Source organism: Eublepharis macularius, chromosome 3 (assembly GCF_028583425.1).
Source record: "Eublepharis macularius isolate TG4126 chromosome 3, MPM_Emac_v1.0, whole genome shotgun sequence".
Classification (NCBI taxonomy): Eukaryota; Metazoa; Chordata; class Lepidosauria; order Squamata; family Eublepharidae; genus Eublepharis; species Eublepharis macularius.
This window is the reverse complement of record NC_072792.1, coordinates 52405583-52414119: the sequence shown is the minus strand read 5'-3', so window position 1 is coordinate 52414119 and position 8537 is coordinate 52405583.

The following is an 8537-nucleotide window of genomic DNA, read 5'->3' as shown; positions in this document are numbered from 1 at the left end:
CATATGACCAACGTTACCTTTCCTTGAGACAATAGTGTTCCTTTGTATTCCAATGTGTTCCTTTGGCATTATACCCCTCCAAAGGCCCTACTTACTGTGGGCGACAACCCTTCTGGAGATGTCAAGGACTTATAGCTGATCTTCAAACTACAGATGTTGACATTCTCAGAAACACGTAGGCTCTTGAGGTTGGCCTGTGTGGAATTATACAACACTTAGGTACCACCATATAATTCTTGCCAACCCACCTCGAGATCTCACAGAATTGCAAATGATTTTAAGATTGCAGTTTTTTATTATCTCAAAAACAATGGCAGATTTGGAAAGTGGCGTCTGTGGAATTATACCCGACTGAGGACGCTCCATATAAGGGTTTCCAACACCTCCAGGTCACACTTGGAGATCTCCTTCCATTTCAACTGAATTCCATATGACCAATTTTATCTGAATTTGAGAAATAGTGGCTTCTTTGGTGTCTAAAACACCTTCTTCCAATGATTACCAACCCACCCAAAGATCTCCCGCATTTACAAATGACCTCCAAAGGAGAGATTTTAACACTCAGTAACAGTGGATGCTTTGGAGAGTAGCCTCTTTGTCAGTATACCCCATTGAAGTCCCACTTAGTAGGGTTGCCAACACCTCCTGGTCACACCTGAAGCTGTCCTTCTATTTCATGTGCAATCCATATGACCGATGTTTCTTGAATTCAAAACAATGGCAGATTTGGATACTGGTGTCTGTGGTGTCTGGAACACCTCCTTAAGGTGATTGCCAACCTGCCTGGAGATCTCCCAGATTTGCAAATGACCACCAACGGAGAGATTTTAACAATCTAATTTACTGTGTATGCTTTGGAGAGTGTCACTAACCTTCACAGAGGCCACACTTAATAGGGTTGCTAACACCTCCACTTTGTGCTTGGAGATGAGTTTCCCTAATTATTGAATTCCATATGACCAATGTTATCTCTCTTTGAGACAATGATGTCATTGGAAGTCTGCGCTGTTGGCATTATACCCTTCCAAAGGTGCTTCTTACAGGGGTTGCCAACTCTCCTGGAGATATACACAAATTATAGCTGATCTCCAAATGAGATTTTAACATTCTCAGAGGTTAGCCTCTGTGGAATTACACCCCACTTAGGTACCACTTTACAATTGTTGCAGCGCACCTTGAGATCCCTCAGAATTATAAATGACCATCAAATTACAGAGTTTAATTATCACAAACACAACAGTGGCTTTGGAATGTGGCCTTTCTAGAATTATACCCCACTGAGGACCCTCCAAATCAGGGTTGCCAAGACCTCCAGGTCACACCTAGAGATCTCCTTCCATTTCAACTGAACTCTATATGACTGATTTTAAATGAATTTGTGACAATGGTGGCATTGGGTATTGGCATCTGTAGTGTCTGAAACACTTCCCTAAGATGATTGATAATTACCCTGCCTGGACGTATCCCAGATTTACAAATGACCTCCAAAGGAGAGATTTTAACAATCTAATTGACAGTGGATGCTTTGGAGAGTAGCCTGCTTGCCACTCTTATTCTCTGACAGAGCTGCTGGCATCTGATAAGCTAGGCAGAAGACCACTGCATGTAGGGGTCGAGGGTGATTCTGGGAGGAGGGGAATGTGGAGTGACGTCTTGGCACTTCTGAGGCTCTTGAGGTTCACCCCACTTTCTCCATGTATCTTTGCAATGCAGTGATGCATTTCAATGGAGCTGCCACAAACCAGTGAGCATTCATCACTCCCGTCACGGGAGGGATGAATACCCACCTTCCACCCTCTCCTGTGGTTTCCAATGGACATTCCTATAATTTGTTATGGAACTCGCTCCCCACTCTCCTCTAAGGAGCTGCCTCCATGAGAGTTGGGGGGCTGATCCTGAATATCATAGGCTGCGGCGGTGCGGCCCTCACTGGGTCCTGCTGCCTTTTTAGTTTAACTTTTCGAGGGGGTCATGTTTCTTGCAGTGGTGGCAGCAGGGGGAGGGGGTTTGCAAGTGAGTGATGCTTCCGCCGCCAGCCTGGCCCTTGTCAGGAATGTGGGTTGGGCGAGCAGGTGGGTAGGTGCCCTGTCTGCACCTTCAGTGTAACTCCCCCTCACAGGACAGGGCTTCTTTTGAGGCAGGTGCCTGTTGGGGTGTGGCAAACCTGATTGTGGGGGTCTTCTTGCACTGTGCAGCCACTCTCTTGAGGGGCGGAGGAGCAGCATTGGCAGCTGGTGATGGGAAATGCGGCCTGTGGATTGGCTATGCCTTTCCCTGCCATTCATGGCACTGTCGATTGCAGCCAACCTGCAGCTGGTGAATTCTTCCAGTGTTGCCTGGGCAACTAAGAAGCCGAATGGCACAGCTCTCCCATGAAAGTCCTAGGGAGCGAACCAGCGCTGCCGCAGTTACGCAGGTGCATGGGCGCTGCTGCCTTCACAGGCCTCAGGATTGCACTGTATATGACCTAGATGATTATTGATGACTGAAGTAGTGGATGACTGTAGAGATGTGATTTAGATGATTGTATGATGTAGTTCATGTTTTATGTGTTTGAGTGTGTTTGAAATAAATAAAAAACTGTATAAAAAAGAAAATACTTGTTTATCAAAAGGTGAAAGGCATATGCTCAGAGCATGTTTCAAACCAAGCAGCAAACAAGGCAAGCCATTTCTTTTCAAAGCTTAATTCGCTTTGCCTCAGCTCAGTCTGGCGTGGCCTGAGGCCTGTTTTACATGTGCAGAACAATGAGGTGGAAATAAAGTGACTAGACCATTTAAGACTCCAAGTATAGGATCATGGAGGATTACACTTTGGTACATTCCCCTATTTGAAAAGGCTCCTTGCAACTATAAAACAACTACAGCACAGCAAAAAGAGGGTAGAAGCTTTCTCCCTGCTGTGCTCATTTTCTACCTTCATGCAGTTTTGTATGAAAATGAACATTCAAAGCCATCCCCTTGCAATCTGAAGTGATGCTTTCTATTTTACCACAGTGTTGTAATACCATGTTCTTCCACACATGTAAACCAATCTTAAACCAAGAATGCTGAGATAAGTGATTATACCGATAGACCTACTTTAGCTATGATGATTCACAGAGGGAGGAGGGGGCTTAAAAATTAAAAAGCATGCAACAAAACATTCCAGCTTTAATTTCCCATCAATACTTCATTTTATTGGCATGTAACGTTTGATAAACATTTTATTTGTGACATTCATATCTGTCGTTAGTCAATATGCACTGCAAATTAAAATGCTCAGTGGGGATGGAATAAACAATTTTTATCCAGTGAGGAAAAAAAACAATTTTATAAATTGTTCATTCTTTGGTTAAAAACAGCACCTTGTAAAGACAGCTGTAGCTGTGCTTAGTTCTTATACAAGCATTATATTACACAATTTAACAAAATGTTGTATTACTGTTCATTCAAATTCACAGTTTTAAATAATCACTTTTTCCAGAAAATATACAGGAATGCAGAAAATTATCATATAAATATATTACAAAGATATCTTTTTGTGCCCCACCCATCCTTCACAAAGGGGAATCTCACAGTATTTTATTTTATTAAAATATTATAAATGAAGGCGCAAAGATTAAAATCTTTTGAGAGATTACTTTGCTTTTAGGAGCTTCCTAGTAGGTAAAAATAAAGATAATCAAGTTTTCACCATCACTGAATTTCCATGCTAGGAAAAATTCCACATGTTGATTTCTTCCTATAATCTTAAGGGTGGTGAGCATCTGACTATAATTATTGCAGAATTAAACATGCTTAAGCCAATTTATTTCAGTGGTTTTAAGCATGCCTAGTTCTATATTGAAATAATAGCCAATTTACACAGCTTAGAGAGTGGGAGATAGATTCTCACCAACCAAACTGTTTGGAGAATAGATACTGCAGGCTGAAACTGGGGAAGGTCAAGCTTTCATGGCTGAATAACTTGGAAAGTGCTCCTTTCCCAGTGTGTTATCAAATATCACTTTTGCAGAGGCCTTTGAGGCAGCTGCTTCATTTTTGCACCAGAAAGGCAATTGCCAGTTTGTAAGCAGCATCTGCTGTATTTTGGTCTGACAGTACCACTCTCTGACTTATTTTCTCCCAGCAATGGTGCTGCAGAACTGAAAACACTGTGGGAAGTGTCATGTCTGACATGGGTTGCCAACCTCCAGGTAGGACCTGGAGATCTCCCAGAACTGCAACAACAAAGATTAGTTCCCTTGAAGAAAATGGCTGCATTGGAGGGTAGACTGTATGGCATTATACCCTGCTGAGGTCCCTTCCACCCCCAAACTCCACCCTCCCCAGGGTCCACTGTTAAATCTTCAGAAATTTCTTAACTCAAGAGTTGGCAACCCTAGTTTCCCTCCTGTGCCAAATTATAAGATTTAGTTTTCAGAATAAAAATCTTCCTTTGTCATTTATTTATTACTATTAGTAAACATATTACTGAATGTTTGGTATACAACCTACATAACCAACAATAAACTCAGCATACCTTTGTCATCAAGTCGTGTTGCATTTACAATTTGGGTTCTGTCTTTCTTGCAGACATGTCATGATTTTTAGAATAATTTTAGTATTCTTCAATCTCTGCTCCTCCTTCCTCAAAAGGAATCCTGATGCTTTTTTTAAAAAAAATGAGGCATTCTATTATGGGCAAACAGGCCTCATTTACACAAGATTATCAGACGTAATGCCATAGAGAAAACATTATGTGCTATGTTGCCCTTACTTAGTATATGATGGCCAAGGAGTTATCATCACAAACCATATATTATTGAAATATGTAAGTTAATATACATATAAGAAGTTGTTCTTATTCATAAATACAAATAAAGTGGTGCCATAAGCCATATTTTTTGCCATGTGATTTTCTTCAACTTTTGATTCTGTGTATACAGTAGGGTTGCCAGGTTCTCTTACCCTCCCAGTGGGAGGAGGACCCAGCACTCACTTTTTGGGGTATTTTCTGTCAGGGTGGCATGACTCCATCACTTCCAGGAAGTGATGTTATCGCACACAGGCTAGGAGCACTCCCGTGCTTTGCTGTGGGCTGATTTGGGGCCTAAATCAGTGTGCTGCAAAGCATGGGAATGCACCCATGGTGGCCTTTTCCTTCTGCTGACCAGGTGAGTGGTGGTGGGGGACCGAGTATGGGAGATTCCTAGTGTACACACCAACTGTATCATTTCATGTTTTGGGAGGAAGGAAGTGACATTTACAGCAAGATTCAAACACCATAAAAGCTTGCTCCTACTGAATCAGGACTATAAGAGTTGTGGAGCTAGATCTTCCTCACCTTCCCCTTTCTCCAACAACACACCAAAAATCATCTGCTGAGGGTTGGGGCCCTCATAACCAAAATGCACCAAAGTGGGTGATGGGGTAGTCTATACTATGATAGGGAATTAGGAAAAATCTCTCTCTCTCTCTCTCTCTCTCACACACACACACACAGAGAGAGAGAGAGAGAGAGAGAGAGGTGTCTAGTTTTGAACCAGACACTCCAGGAAATAAACTGAGAAAAGACCAGTTCCAAGAACCAGACATTTCCAAAGGGACATAGTGGGGTGGGGAAGCTCAAGAATTAAACAAGAAAGCAAGCAAGAAAAGAGCACAAAGAAGAAATCAAACCATCAGGCTTGACTTTGGGCTGTGGGCTGATGGGAGGCAAACTAACTTGTGCTCACATTTCCATTGTTCCCACCAAGGAGAAGAAGATGAAGCTCCCCCTCCTCAAGCAATAGAGAGGTTTTTCCCATTCCAGAAAGGAACAGGTAGTTTTATTGTACATGTATCAAGGACTGGTTTCTCTCTCCTTTTAAATTTTGCTCATCCTTCCCCCCCCCCCCTTCTTACTTGGGGAACTGCTTTGCTTGCCCTGCCACACCCACTCCCTCCCAGCAGGCTGTATCCCCATCTGGGAAGAAGCAGACAGCTTATCTCTCTTTCTTCCCTGTCACTATCTGTCTCAGTGTGAGGCAGCTGCAAAAAAGAGTGGAGGGGAGCAGTTCAAGTAAGTGCTGAAAGCAGGCACGATGAACTCAAATTTTCATTGTTTTATCGCCATCAGCCCAAATGTAGTGACATTCCTAGCTGACTGGACAGAAGTGGTTGGGTGGGAATTGTCACTGTTTCAAAATCAGTGCAGTAGCTCCCAAAATCACTTCTGAGGGCATTTTTGCCCTAAAGCAGTCTTGTTTTTCCTGTTCTGCTCCTTGCCTCCCTCCCTCCCATGGCAATCAGCAGCAGTTTCCCCCCATGCTGCCCTGACTCCAGAGGCAGTAAGAGTGGGATGTGGGGGGAGGTTGCTTTGCCATTTGTGTCTTAAATATTTATTTACCTCATTTATACCCCAGTTTTCTCCCTAATGGGGACCTAACCCATTTTATCCTCACAAAAACCTTATGAGGCAGGTTAAAATCAGTAAGTTGGGTTAGAATAAAGGGGATGTGAAGGACCCCATCCTTGACTTTTGCCCAAGACCTCAGACTCACTGTCAGGTAAGGGATTTGCCTGCCAACATTGGTCTGGGTTGAAGTGCACACAATTTCTGTAGCGCTTTGCAGACTGTCTCTTTCTCTGCATTCTGCTAGGGGTGTGCAAGCCAAAAATTTTCGGCTAAAGCCGAAAGCAGAAAGCCAAAAGAGGATTCTCTTTCGTATAAGCCGAAAGCCGAAACGGCCAGCCGTTTCGGCTTTCGGCTTACTTTCGGCTTTCGGCTTTTTCAATGGGAAAATGCCTCCGGCGTCTTCCCGGATGTCTGGGGGAGGCATTTTCCCACCGAATCAGCCCAAAATTGGTGGGGACCTTCCTCTAACCCCTCTCTACAAACCCCCCAAGTTTCAGACCGATTGGACTTTGGGGGGCCATGTTATGGCCCCCCAAAGCAGGTCCCCCTATCCTCCCATAAGAAAGCGAAGGAGCAGCATATTGTTAGCATGCTGCTGCTCATCTTCTTCATTATTTCCTATGGGGAAAAATGAAGAAGCAGGCTTCCTTTGCCAGGGGTGGCATTTTGCATGCAAAATGCCCCCTTACCCTCAGGGGCCCTTCTCCCACCCTTCCTCCCACCCCCCACCAAGGCTCAGCCTGCTCCCACTTGGGGGGGCCATTTCATGGCCTCCCCAAGTAGGTGCTCTGCTCTCATCTCTACCACTGACAGCTGGGGGAGGCTTGTCTTGCCAGGGGTGGCATTTTGCATGCAAAATGCCCCCCAACCCTCTGGGGCCCTTCTCCCACCCCCACCAAGGCTCAGACTGCTCCCACTTGGGGGGGGCATTTCATGGCCTCCCCAAGTAGGTGCTCTAATCTCTACCACTGACAGCTGGGGGAGGCTTGTCTTGCCAGGGGTGGCATTTTGCATGCAAAATGCCCCCCAACCCTCTGGGGCCCTTCTCCCACCCCCACCAAGGCTCAGACTGCTCCCACTTGGGGGGGGCATTTCATGGCCTCCCCAAGTAGGTGCTCTAATCTCTACCACTGACAGCTGGGGGAGGCTTGTCTTGCCAGGGGTGGCATTTTGCATGCAAAATGCCCCCCAGCCCTCTGGGGCCCTTCTCCCACCCTTCCTCCCACCCCCCACCAAGGCTCAGACTGCTCCCACTTGGGGGGGGCATTTCATGGCCTCCCCAAGTAGGTCCTCTCAGCCCCTAAAGTCCACCCCTTACAGCCCCACACAAACCCAATTCCCCCCCAGCTGCCACACACAGACCCAAATCCCCACATTAGCCCCTCACAGACCCAAATCCACCCCCACCTGCCCCACACCCATAACCCCAGGAACAGGCTGGCAAAGGCCAGCCCTCTCCCTTTGTTCCCTATGCTGGGAACTTCTAAACTCTCTTTCCCTGGGCAATTCTGCACAGCCCAGGGGTGCCACAATGGTGGGCACACTTCTGAGTGCCAGCTGGTCCCTGTGAAAGACCACCTGAACCACAGACACCCTCCCACAAATTCCCCCACCACCTACAGAGATGGCTGGCCAACCAGCCCCATTGTTCCCTATGATGGGAACCAACTGCACAACAAAGAATAAAACAAGAACAACACAAAATAAAGTTTTTAAAAAATTATTTTCTCCCTTCCAAAGTACAAGTAGGCAAAGCATTATGACACATTACACCAGCAGTCCCCCACACAGAAAAATAACACAACTCACTTAACATCAGAGAATCACAAAGCATGATTCCTGTCAAAAACACTTTATTTCTTGTACAGCTTTAGGTTACACAGCAGGGGGGAACACCAAAGGGCATGGCAGCACTATCTTACACAAAAATAACACAACTCACTTAACATCAGAGAATCACAAAAACACAATTCCTGGCAAAAACACTTTATTTCTTGAACAGCTTTAGGTTACACAGTAGGAGGGCACAACAGGGCATGATAGCAATGTACTACAAAAAATAATACAACCCACTTCACCGTTTTTGACAGCAATTGTGTTTGTGTGATTCTCTGATGTGAAGTGAGTTGTGTTATTTTTGTGTAGTACACTGCTTTCCTGCTCTGTTGTGCCTTCCT